This window comes from Triticum aestivum, chromosome 6A (assembly GCF_018294505.1).
Source record: "Triticum aestivum cultivar Chinese Spring chromosome 6A, IWGSC CS RefSeq v2.1, whole genome shotgun sequence".
Lineage (NCBI taxonomy): Eukaryota > Viridiplantae > Streptophyta > Magnoliopsida > Poales > Poaceae > Triticum > Triticum aestivum.
In genome coordinates, this window is record NC_057809.1 from 15,829,857 (window position 1) to 15,839,846 (window position 9,990).

A 9,990-nucleotide genomic window follows, 5' to 3' on the forward strand; every position below is an offset into this window, starting at 1 on the left:
CTCGTGCGCACGGGATCTAGCTCACACTTGCAAACACAATGGACTAGAACGGTTTGAGGAGAGATAGTTTGTCCAGTTACTGTTCTCTCCAGCAAACAAGTCACCCAGAAATCAGGACAGGATGGCACGGGGTTGGCGACCTGAGTTTAAATGGCAGAAAATGAGTAGCTTTTCCACCACTTCAAATATTATGTACTACCAACTAACCAATGGTCAAAGCTAAACTGCTAGGGTGGAGCACAAGCACGCCAGAAAAAGCGATTAGAAATGCCCCGAAATATTACTAGGAATCTGGAGGCAAAACAAGAACAGAATATTGACGCTTCTAACAGAAATGGGTCGAAGTATACATATTACCTTACTGTCTAATTTTTTATCCAACAATTCACCAATCTATCAAAATATCAAGAAACAAAACAAACCAAGATTTATGGAACAGAGATGCATCGTATTCATAGCAGTATAGCACATCACTGAGTATTTCTCCACAGCTCGGGGGCAGAGCACATATCTAGCTTAAGCTTGCAGGCACAGTACATATGAAAAAGTTTAGCAGGGGTGCTTGTCCTATAATTATTTTTGCAGCATCAAACAAGTCATCCAGCAAATGCTAAAATAGGGCTGCAACCTGAGTTTAAATGACTACGCAATGGGTAGCCCATCTACTATGTACTAGCATGGTTCTCAATGAAAAAAAGCCGCGTCAAATATGATGGATTGGAGAACAAGTGCACAGCAAAATGCTATCATAATGGGGTATATCAAGAATTGGATATTATCGCTTCAAACAGAAATGGATCAAAGAATACATATTATCTTACTGCATAATTTTAATCTGACACTTCACCAATCCAGCAAATTATAATGGCATAAAACAAACAACAAGGTTGTTGTGAACATCACAACATCTGCTATAAACATCCACACAATTAACACGTTGAAAGAACAAAAGCATAACAGAGATGGATCAAATTCTTCCTTTAGTGACATGCCAAAACAAAACAAAATTCTGGGCTTGTCTTCAGTAGAGGCACTTATAAATGACGACGTAACAGCATGTTATAGATGTAGTTTCTCAACTAAATTCATAAGAAGTACATCTGCCTAAATTATTGAACATGTTTTCTTTTCCAAGAAAATGGCACATGATTAAATCAGGGATTTCATGAGAAAGGTAAATTTACCTATCCTTCTTGTCTTCTAGGATGAAAATCCCAATCTGACAGATGGCCCAACAAGCATTAATAAAACAAAACAAACCACTGTTTCTTCAATTCAGAAAGGAAAATAGGACCATTTCATAAACCCAGAAACCTCCCTATGCACCCATGGCAGACTTCTTGCCCCTCTTGGATGTTGACGACCCATTCTCCACCAAGATCCTAGACAAAATGTCAGCTTGCTTTGAGTATCCTCCAGCTTTTAAGCTATCCATCAAAGCATCGCAACCCTTCTGGTCTACAATGCCTCCTTTGTGCTTGATCTTGCAGAGCATGGAGTAGGCTGGCAACGTCTTCTCCTCAGTGTACAGGGCTTCCAGGACTCTGTCATAGGTTGAGAAGCTAACTTCAAAGTCCCGGTCCAACGCAAAATCAGCCAGCTTTTGTGCCTCCATCACTTTGTCCTTCTCGCAAAGGGCAGCTAGCAACTTATCCAGATCAGGCATACAGCCATTTTCCACCATCAGATTGACGCGACCAATCGCCTCCTCCACATGACCCCTCATGAAGAGAGCCTCCACGATCTTATTTGCCATATCCATGTTCTCGGTAATCCCCTTCTCAATCATACTCTTCATGACCCTGCTTGCGGTCTGAACCCGGCCATCGTTGAAAAGTGCCACCATGACAGACTGGAACAGAGCTGGCCTTGGTAAGTGACCATGTTCCATCATGCTGTCCAATGCTGTCTTTGCATCAGCTGACTCATTCTTCTTCAGGAAGCTATCAATAAGCAGTGCGTGCGAGTGGGGGTCAGTAGGGACGCCACGGCGTGTCATAATGGCAAGAATCTCCTTTGCAGCCTCCAGCGCACCTTCCTTTGCATGCCCACGGATAAGACTGTTGAATGCAGACTTGTCATCCACACCTTTCTTCATCAGCTGCCTGAAGAACGTCTCAGCCTTGTTGGTATTCCCATTGTTGCACAGATACTCAATCACTGGATTATAAGCCGGTGCTTCCAGCACCGGACTCTTTGGGCTAAGCAGTGTGCCCTTCTCTAGAAGCTCATCGAGCACCTGCACAGCACCATCACACTTACCACCTGCACACAAGCTCTCCATCAACACACCGTACTGCCTTGGATCCACCAGGACATGCTTGAACTGCCCGCTCTTCTTATGCACCTCCAATGCCCCATCCAAATCCCCAGCCTTGCACAATGTCGACACGAGCCTCAGAAACACCGATTTGTCCTTTGGCGTGAGTCGTCGCTCTGCCATGTCCGCCACTGCCTTGCAGGCCTCCGCAGCCTTCCCCTCATCATCGCAAAGCCCCGGCATCAACGCAGCAAAAGTCTTCTCACTCAACCTCAGCCCCTTCTCCCCCATATCCGTGAACAACCCCACTGCCTCCTCAACCTTATTCGCCTCAACATATCCCTTGATCATGACATTGTATGAGATCGAGTTCCGTTCAAACCCAGCGCCCGGCATTTCATCAAACACCTTCCGTGCACTCTCCAAATCGCCTTTCCGCACCCAGGCATTGAGCAGGGTGTTATAGGTGGTCACATCCGGCGTCACCCCGTGGCCCTTCATGTCCCCAAACACCCTCACGGCGGACTCCATCTTCTTGCACAGGCCGAAGCCCCAAATGAGCGTGTTGTAGGTGGCCAGGGTCGGGGCGACGCCGTCGGCGATCATGGCGTTGTAGATCCGCCTGGCCATGGCCTCGCGGCCGCGGCAGAGGATGGCCTTGAGCACGGCGTTGTAGGAGAGCGCGGTGCGGGTGATGCCGAGGTCGGGCATGAGGCGGAAGAGCTTGACGGCCTCCTGCGGGATGCCGGCCCGGCCGTAGGCGGCGACGAGCGCGGCCACGGTGGCCTCGTCGGGGGCGACGGAGAAGGACGGCATGGTCTCGAGGAGGATGCAGCGGGCGTGGTTGAGCATGCCCTTGGAGGCGAGGACCGGGAGGAGCAGCGCGAAGGTGGCCGGCTCCGGCCGGAACCCGGCGCGGCGGTACGCGAAGCGGAAGAACTGGAGCGCGAGGTCCGCGCGGTCCGCGGCCGCCGCGGCGGAGATCACGCCGTGCACGACCGGCGCCGAGAGCGTCGGGCAGAGCAGGCGCACCGAGTTCTCCATCCGGGTCGTCCACTTGCGGCGCCGGATCATGTGGAGGATCGTCTCGTGCAGCGGCTCCTCCTCCCGCGGGGCGCGGGCCGGGGCCGGATCCCCGGCCTCCGTGGCCGCTGCTGCCGCCGGGGCTTCATCCGGGGTCTCCGCGGGGGATGCGGCTGGCAGAGCTGCATCGACGGCCGGGGCGGGGGTGTCGATGGTTGCGGTGGAGGAGCAGAAGGCGTGGCGGAGGTGGATGGGGGTGGGGGTGGGGTGGGGGCGTGGGGGGTGCGGGAGAGGAGCGGGAGGAGGTGGCGGCGCGCCATGGCTGCGGGGAGGTTTGGAGCGGCGGTGTGGGAGGACGAGGGTTTAGAATGGGAGCCAAGTGTGGGATGGAGTGGCCGGAAATGTGTGATGGCGGGCTGGGTTAGCTGGGCCGTGCGATGGGCCGAAAGCTATATATGGGCTTTTTATTGTAGCTCCCCTTCCCGAAATCACATACTACATGTTTCAAAAAAAAAACATTAAGGGTTGACATGCGGTCATCCTTGAGTGTAACACATGGCAAAGTGTGTGTGTGGTGGGGGGGGGGGGGATAGGATGATGCGATGAGGCCTCGGTTCCAAAGTTATGGTTGTTTAACTTGTGCAGTACACTGAAGCAAGATCAGTTTTGTGGAGGTCCTTGTGACGCTGTGGGTGATTTGATGAGCAAGACGCAAGGCGATTCATGAGAACGAGTATCAAAGTCCATTGTCCACACACCTCTTTATCAGCAGGTTTCTATACGAGATTAGGGAACCAAAAACACCGGCAAAGCATGCGGGACCGCGGCCAGAAAGGGGAGTTTGCAAATGGCTTCCCCCAGCGCAAGGAGAAGCGAAGCTTAATGTAGATGGGGCTTCAGCCAAATCGACGAACAGGGGAGCAGCCGGGGTGGTTTGCCGAGATGAAGATGGAACATTTTTTGGGAGCTTCTGCTGTTGTATTTGAATGGGTAATGAGTGTGCTGATGATTGAAGCATATGCTTGCGAAGAAGCTTTTGCTCTTGGAGAAGACCTGGGTCTTGCCACAATTAGAGTTGCTTCGGATTGCTTGCAGCTGGTAAACGATCTACACATGGTAACAAAATCTATTGAACCAAGCGGCGTGTGGACCAGCTGCAGCCTATTTTGCACTCGCTATTTCTTTAAGACAATTGTAAAACGTAGGTTATGCTCATATATCTGTGTGTCAAAAATATACATACAAACGATGATAAGTAAATAAAACATTTAAATATTGATCATAATTGACTTACCATTTACAATTATGATCTTAGTAATAAAAATAATGTTTAAAATATTCATGTATTATAAATATTGTAAACACCAATGAAATAACCTAGTTTTAATTTGTTCATGTATTATTATTATCAAATTTATATATACTAAAAATATTTATGAATTTTAAAAAATGTTTGCATAATTTAAATAATACAAATATTATTAAAAATACAATTCAAACATATTAATTTAATTACACGAATATTTCAATAATTGTATGCACAATTTTGTGTCCAGTGTTTGTATAATTAAAATATTCCAAAACTTCAAATTTGAACTGCTGATATGGTATTTAATCTTTTCCAATATTGAAATTACATAAATTTTTAGGATACATTAAACATATTAATTAAAAAAGTAAAATGTTGATATGGATATTCAATGGTGTCATGAGTAAAAAAATCTATATTAACTTCACATTTTATTTCTTTGTATACATTAAACATATTTATTTAATAAATATTTTAAATGTCCGTATTAATTAAACATTTTTTATATAATATACAGATTTATATTTAAATTTTTATTTACTAATCATTGTTTGTATGTATATTTTTAACACACAAATATTTGAGCATAACTTATTTCCTACGTTTTACAGTTTATCTTAAAGAAAATAGCGCATGAAAAAGAGGCTGGAGTATGTGCAGCCGTTTAAGCTCCACAATAGGCTTGGTTCAATAGATATCTCTACTCTTATAAAAAGCAGAGTCCGTGAAGATGGTGTGTCTGTCATCCTGCAATATAGGCCGTCTGATCTATATCTAACAGATAGGAAGAAAACTCTGACAATTTATCCGCACTCATCTTCACATTTGCAGATACGGCCTTCCTTCGTTCATCCTTTTCTCTCATAAGATAAACTACTTATACAAATGCATCTTGATGTTCCGTGCAACGCACGGACATCTTATTAGTAGTTATCCATTTTAGACTGTCGAACTGGATTTGTGTAGTGGCTATAGCGAGGCTCGTTTGTTGATTGTTGGACGCGGGTGTTGGAGAGCTAGCGTCCCCCTTTTTCTTTGTTAATTTGCTCATTTATGAGCACTCCACAAATACAAAATGTGACACTGTTTCATGCAAAAATCATCGCAACATTTGACTTTTTTCGTAAAAAATAATACAAGGGTGTTTTGGGCAAAATACATCGCGCACTCACTGATAGCTGGGGCCGTACACACCGATCCGTCCAGATACGTGTGTTGTGACCGTATTTATACACTTGAGTCAAATTAGACGACCACAAATCCGTATTTTCAAAGTTCTAGAACCAAACTGAACATCCAGGGCAAGTTCTATAACTCTTAGTGATATTAGATCAAATTGAAAAAAAATTGTCAATTCAAAAAATGTTCCTGAATTGAAAAATATCCTAAAAATTCAAAAATTGTTCGTGACTTACAAAATAGTTTATTGATGCATAAAGTTTTTGCTGATTAAAAAAAGGATCTTGCATTTCAAATATATTCGTTAAATAATTTTTTTTCGTGAATTTCAAAAATTGTTTCACAATTTCCCCCAAAAAAATCCGTCTATTCTAGAAATGTTCGCCTATGCAAGAAATATGTTTTAAAAAATGTTCACAAATAGTATAAAATGTTCATGAATTCAAAATATGTTCATGATTTTAAAAAATATTTGAAAATATGTAAAAATGTTCACAAATTTGGAAAATGTTCATGATTTCAAATATGTTCACGAGTTTTAGAAATGTTTATATTGTTCAAAAAATATTCATGATTTCACGAAAATGAGATTGATAATGTATCTCGGTGATGCAACAAAATATGGTCATGAACATTGGAGATTATGATATTTTTTTGCCGTTGCAACGTATATGCCGTTTTGCTAGTAAATAACAGTACTCCTAGTTAACATCACCCAAATCGATGAGGCGGCGAAGTTTTGCTATGCTCGCTTGTTGAATGAGCTGCTTCTCCTAGGATAATTTATTTTTTTATAGTTATGCTATCAATTTTTGCAGGACAAAATCGGTAATCTTCAGCTGAATCATGTCTATACATGATGAATTGTTCAGCTTCTTCTGTCTTATTGTTTTGCTCCATGCATCATGTTATTTTGTCAGAGCGAAGATCCGAAGAACCTCCAATATGAACCATATTTTAGGTATTTTGAAGTAGAGAGACTAAAGTGTACGAGGGACCGTATTGTGAACTCTTAGAGCAAGTTTAGTGATCGTATTTTGGGTATTTTCTAAAGTAGAGGGACTAAAGTGAATTACAGAACAACTTGCAACTCTGATGAATTATCTGTACGGAAAATAAGAGTTTTTTATTGGAAAAAGAAAACAACCTAGGAGTAAAAGAAACTCTTCACCGCCGAGGCTCGTCGGTGGCGCGCCGCCCCCTGTATACCCAAAGGAGACTATTGGGTACACCTTCTATCACAAATTCGAAGGCAAGATATTCGTTGCTAAGAATGAATTGTTTCTAGAGAAGGAGTTTCTCTCGAAAGAAGTGAATGGGAGGAAAGTAGAACTTGACGAGGTAATTATACCTTCTCCCTTATTGGAAAGTAGTTCATCAGTGAAATCAGTTCCAGTAATTCCTACACCAGTAAGTGAGGAAGCTAATGATGATGATCATGAAACTTCTGATCAAGTTACTATCGAACCTCGTAGGTCAACCAGAATAAGATCCGCACCAGAGTGGTACGGTAACCCTGTTCTGGAAGTCATGTTACTTGACCATGACGAACCTACGAACTATGAGGAAGCGATGATGAGCCCAGATTCCGTAAAATGGCTTGAGGCCATGAAATCTGAGATGGGATCCATGTATGAGAACAAAGTATGGACTTTGGTTGACTTGCCCAATGATCGGCAGGCCATAGAGAATAAATGGATCTTCAAGAAGAAGACTGACGCTAACGGTAATGTTACTGTCTACAAAGCTCGACTTGTTGCGAAAGATTTTCGACAAGTTCAAGGAGTTGACTCCGATGAGACCTTCTCACCCGTAGTTATGCTTAAGTCCGTCCGAATCATGTTAGCAATTGCCTCATATTATGATTATGAAATTTGGCAAATGGATGTCAAAACTGCATTCCTTAATGGATATCTTTAAGAAGAGTTGTATATGATGCAACCAGAGGGTTTTGTCGATCCAAAAGGAGCTAAAAAAGTGTGCAAGCTCCAGCGATCCATTTATGGACTGATGCAAGCCTCTCGGAGTTGGAATATATGCTTTGATATTGTGATTAAAGCATATGATTTTATACATACTTTTGGAGAAGTCTGTATTTACAAGAAAGTGAGTGGGAGCTCTGTAGCATTTCTGATATTATATATAGAGGACATATTGTTGATCGGAAATGATACTGAATTTCTGAATAGCATAAAAGGATACTTGAATAAAAAAAATTCAATGAAAGACCTCGGTGAAGCTGCTTATATATTGGGCATCAAGATCTATAGAGATAGATCAAGATGCTTAATTGGACTTTCACAAAGCACATACCTTGATAAAGTTTTGAAGAAGTTCAAAATGGATTAGGCAAAGAAAGGGTTCTTGCTTGTATTACAAGGTGTGAAGTTGAGTCAGACTCAATGCACGGCCACTGCAGAAGATAGAGAGAAAATGAAAGGTGCTCCCTATGCTTCAGCTATAGGCTCTATCATGTATGCAATGCTGTGTACCAGACCTGATGTGTACCTTGCTATCAGTTTAGTAGGGAGGTACCAAAGTAATCCAGGAGTGGATTACTGGACAACGGTCAAGGACATCCTAAAATACCTGAAAAGGACTAAGGATATGTTTCTCGTATATGGAGGTGACAAAGAGCTCATCGTAAATGATTATGTCGATGCAAGCTTTGACACTGATCCGGATGACTCTAAGTCACAAACTGGATACGTGTTTTTATTAAATGGTGGAGCTGTCAGTTGGTGCAGTTCCAAGCAGACCGTCGTGGCGGGATCTACATGTGAAGCGGAATAATATAGCTGTTTAGAAGCAGCAAATGAAGGAGTTCATATCCGATCTAGGTGTCATACCTAGTGCATCGGGTCCAATGAAAATCTTTTGTGACAATACTGGTGCAATTGTCTTGGCAAAGGAATCCAGATTTCACAAGAGAACCAAACACATCAAGAGACGCTTCAATTCCATCCACAATCAAGTCAAGGAGGGAGACATAGAGATTTGCAAGATAATACGGATCTGAATGTTGTAGACCCGTTGATTAAGCCTCTCTCACGAGCGAAACATGACCAGCACCAAGACTCCATGGGTGTTAGAATCATTACAATGTAATCTAGATTATTGACTCTAGTGCAAGAGGAAGACTGAAGGAAATATGCCCTAGAGGCAATAATAAAGTTGTTATTTAATATTTTCTTATATCATGATAAATGTTTATTATTCATGCTAGAATTGTATTAACTGGAAACTTAGTACATGTGTGAATACATAGACAAACAGAGTGTCACTAGTTTGCCTCTACTTGACTAGCTCGTTGAATCAATGATGGTTATGTTTTCTAACCATAGACATGAGTTGTCATTTGATTAACGGGATCACATCATTAGAGAATGATGTGATTGACTTGACCCATCCGTTAGCTTAGCACGATGATCGTTTAGTTTGTTGCTATTGCTTTCTCCATAACTTATACATGTTCCTATGACTATGAGATCATGCAACTCCCGAATACCGGAGGAACACTTTGTGTGCTACCAAACGTCACAACGTAACTGGATGATTATAAAGGTGCTCTACAGGTGTCTTTGATGGTGTTTGTTGAGTTGGCATAGATCGAGATTAGGATTTGTCACTCCGATTGTGGGAGAGGTATCTCTGGGCCCTCTCGGTAATGTACATCACTATAAGCCTTGCAAGCAATGTAGTTAATGAGTTAGTTACGGGATGTAGCATTACGGAACGAGTAAAGAGACTTGCCAGTAACAAGATTGAACTAGGTATTAAGATACCGACGATCGAATCTCGGGTAAGTAACATACCGATGACAAAGGGAACAAACGTATATCGTTATGCAGTTTGACCGATAAAGATCTTCATAGAATATGTGGGAGCCAATATGAACATCCAGGTTCCGCTATTGGTTATTGACCGGAGACGTGTCTCGGTCATGTCTACATAGTTCTCGAACCCGTAGGGCCCGCACGCTTAACGTTTGGTGACGATCGGTATTATGAGTTTATGTGTTTTGATGAACCAAAGATAGTTCGGAGTCCCAGATTTGATCATGGACATGACGAGGAGTCTCGAAATGGTCGAGACATAAAGATCGATATATTGGATGACTATATTTGAACGTCGGAATGGTTCCGGGTGAGTTCGGGCATATACCGGAGCACCGGGAGGTTATCGGAACCCCCCGGAAGGTATATGGGCCTTATTGGGC

At 42.9% G+C, this 9,990-nt stretch overlaps 1 pseudogene across 1 annotated transcript; it reads right to left on the bottom strand.

The window, feature by feature from the left end:
* Positions 1 to 943: 943 nt before the first annotated feature.
* Positions 944 to 3,603, bottom strand: LOC123131689 (pentatricopeptide repeat-containing protein At2g37230-like; annotated as a pseudogene). Its single transcript, XR_006464274.1, has one exon. The product of XR_006464274.1 is annotated as a pentatricopeptide repeat-containing protein At2g37230-like (transcript).
* Positions 3,604 to 9,990: the final 6,387 nt, after the last annotated feature.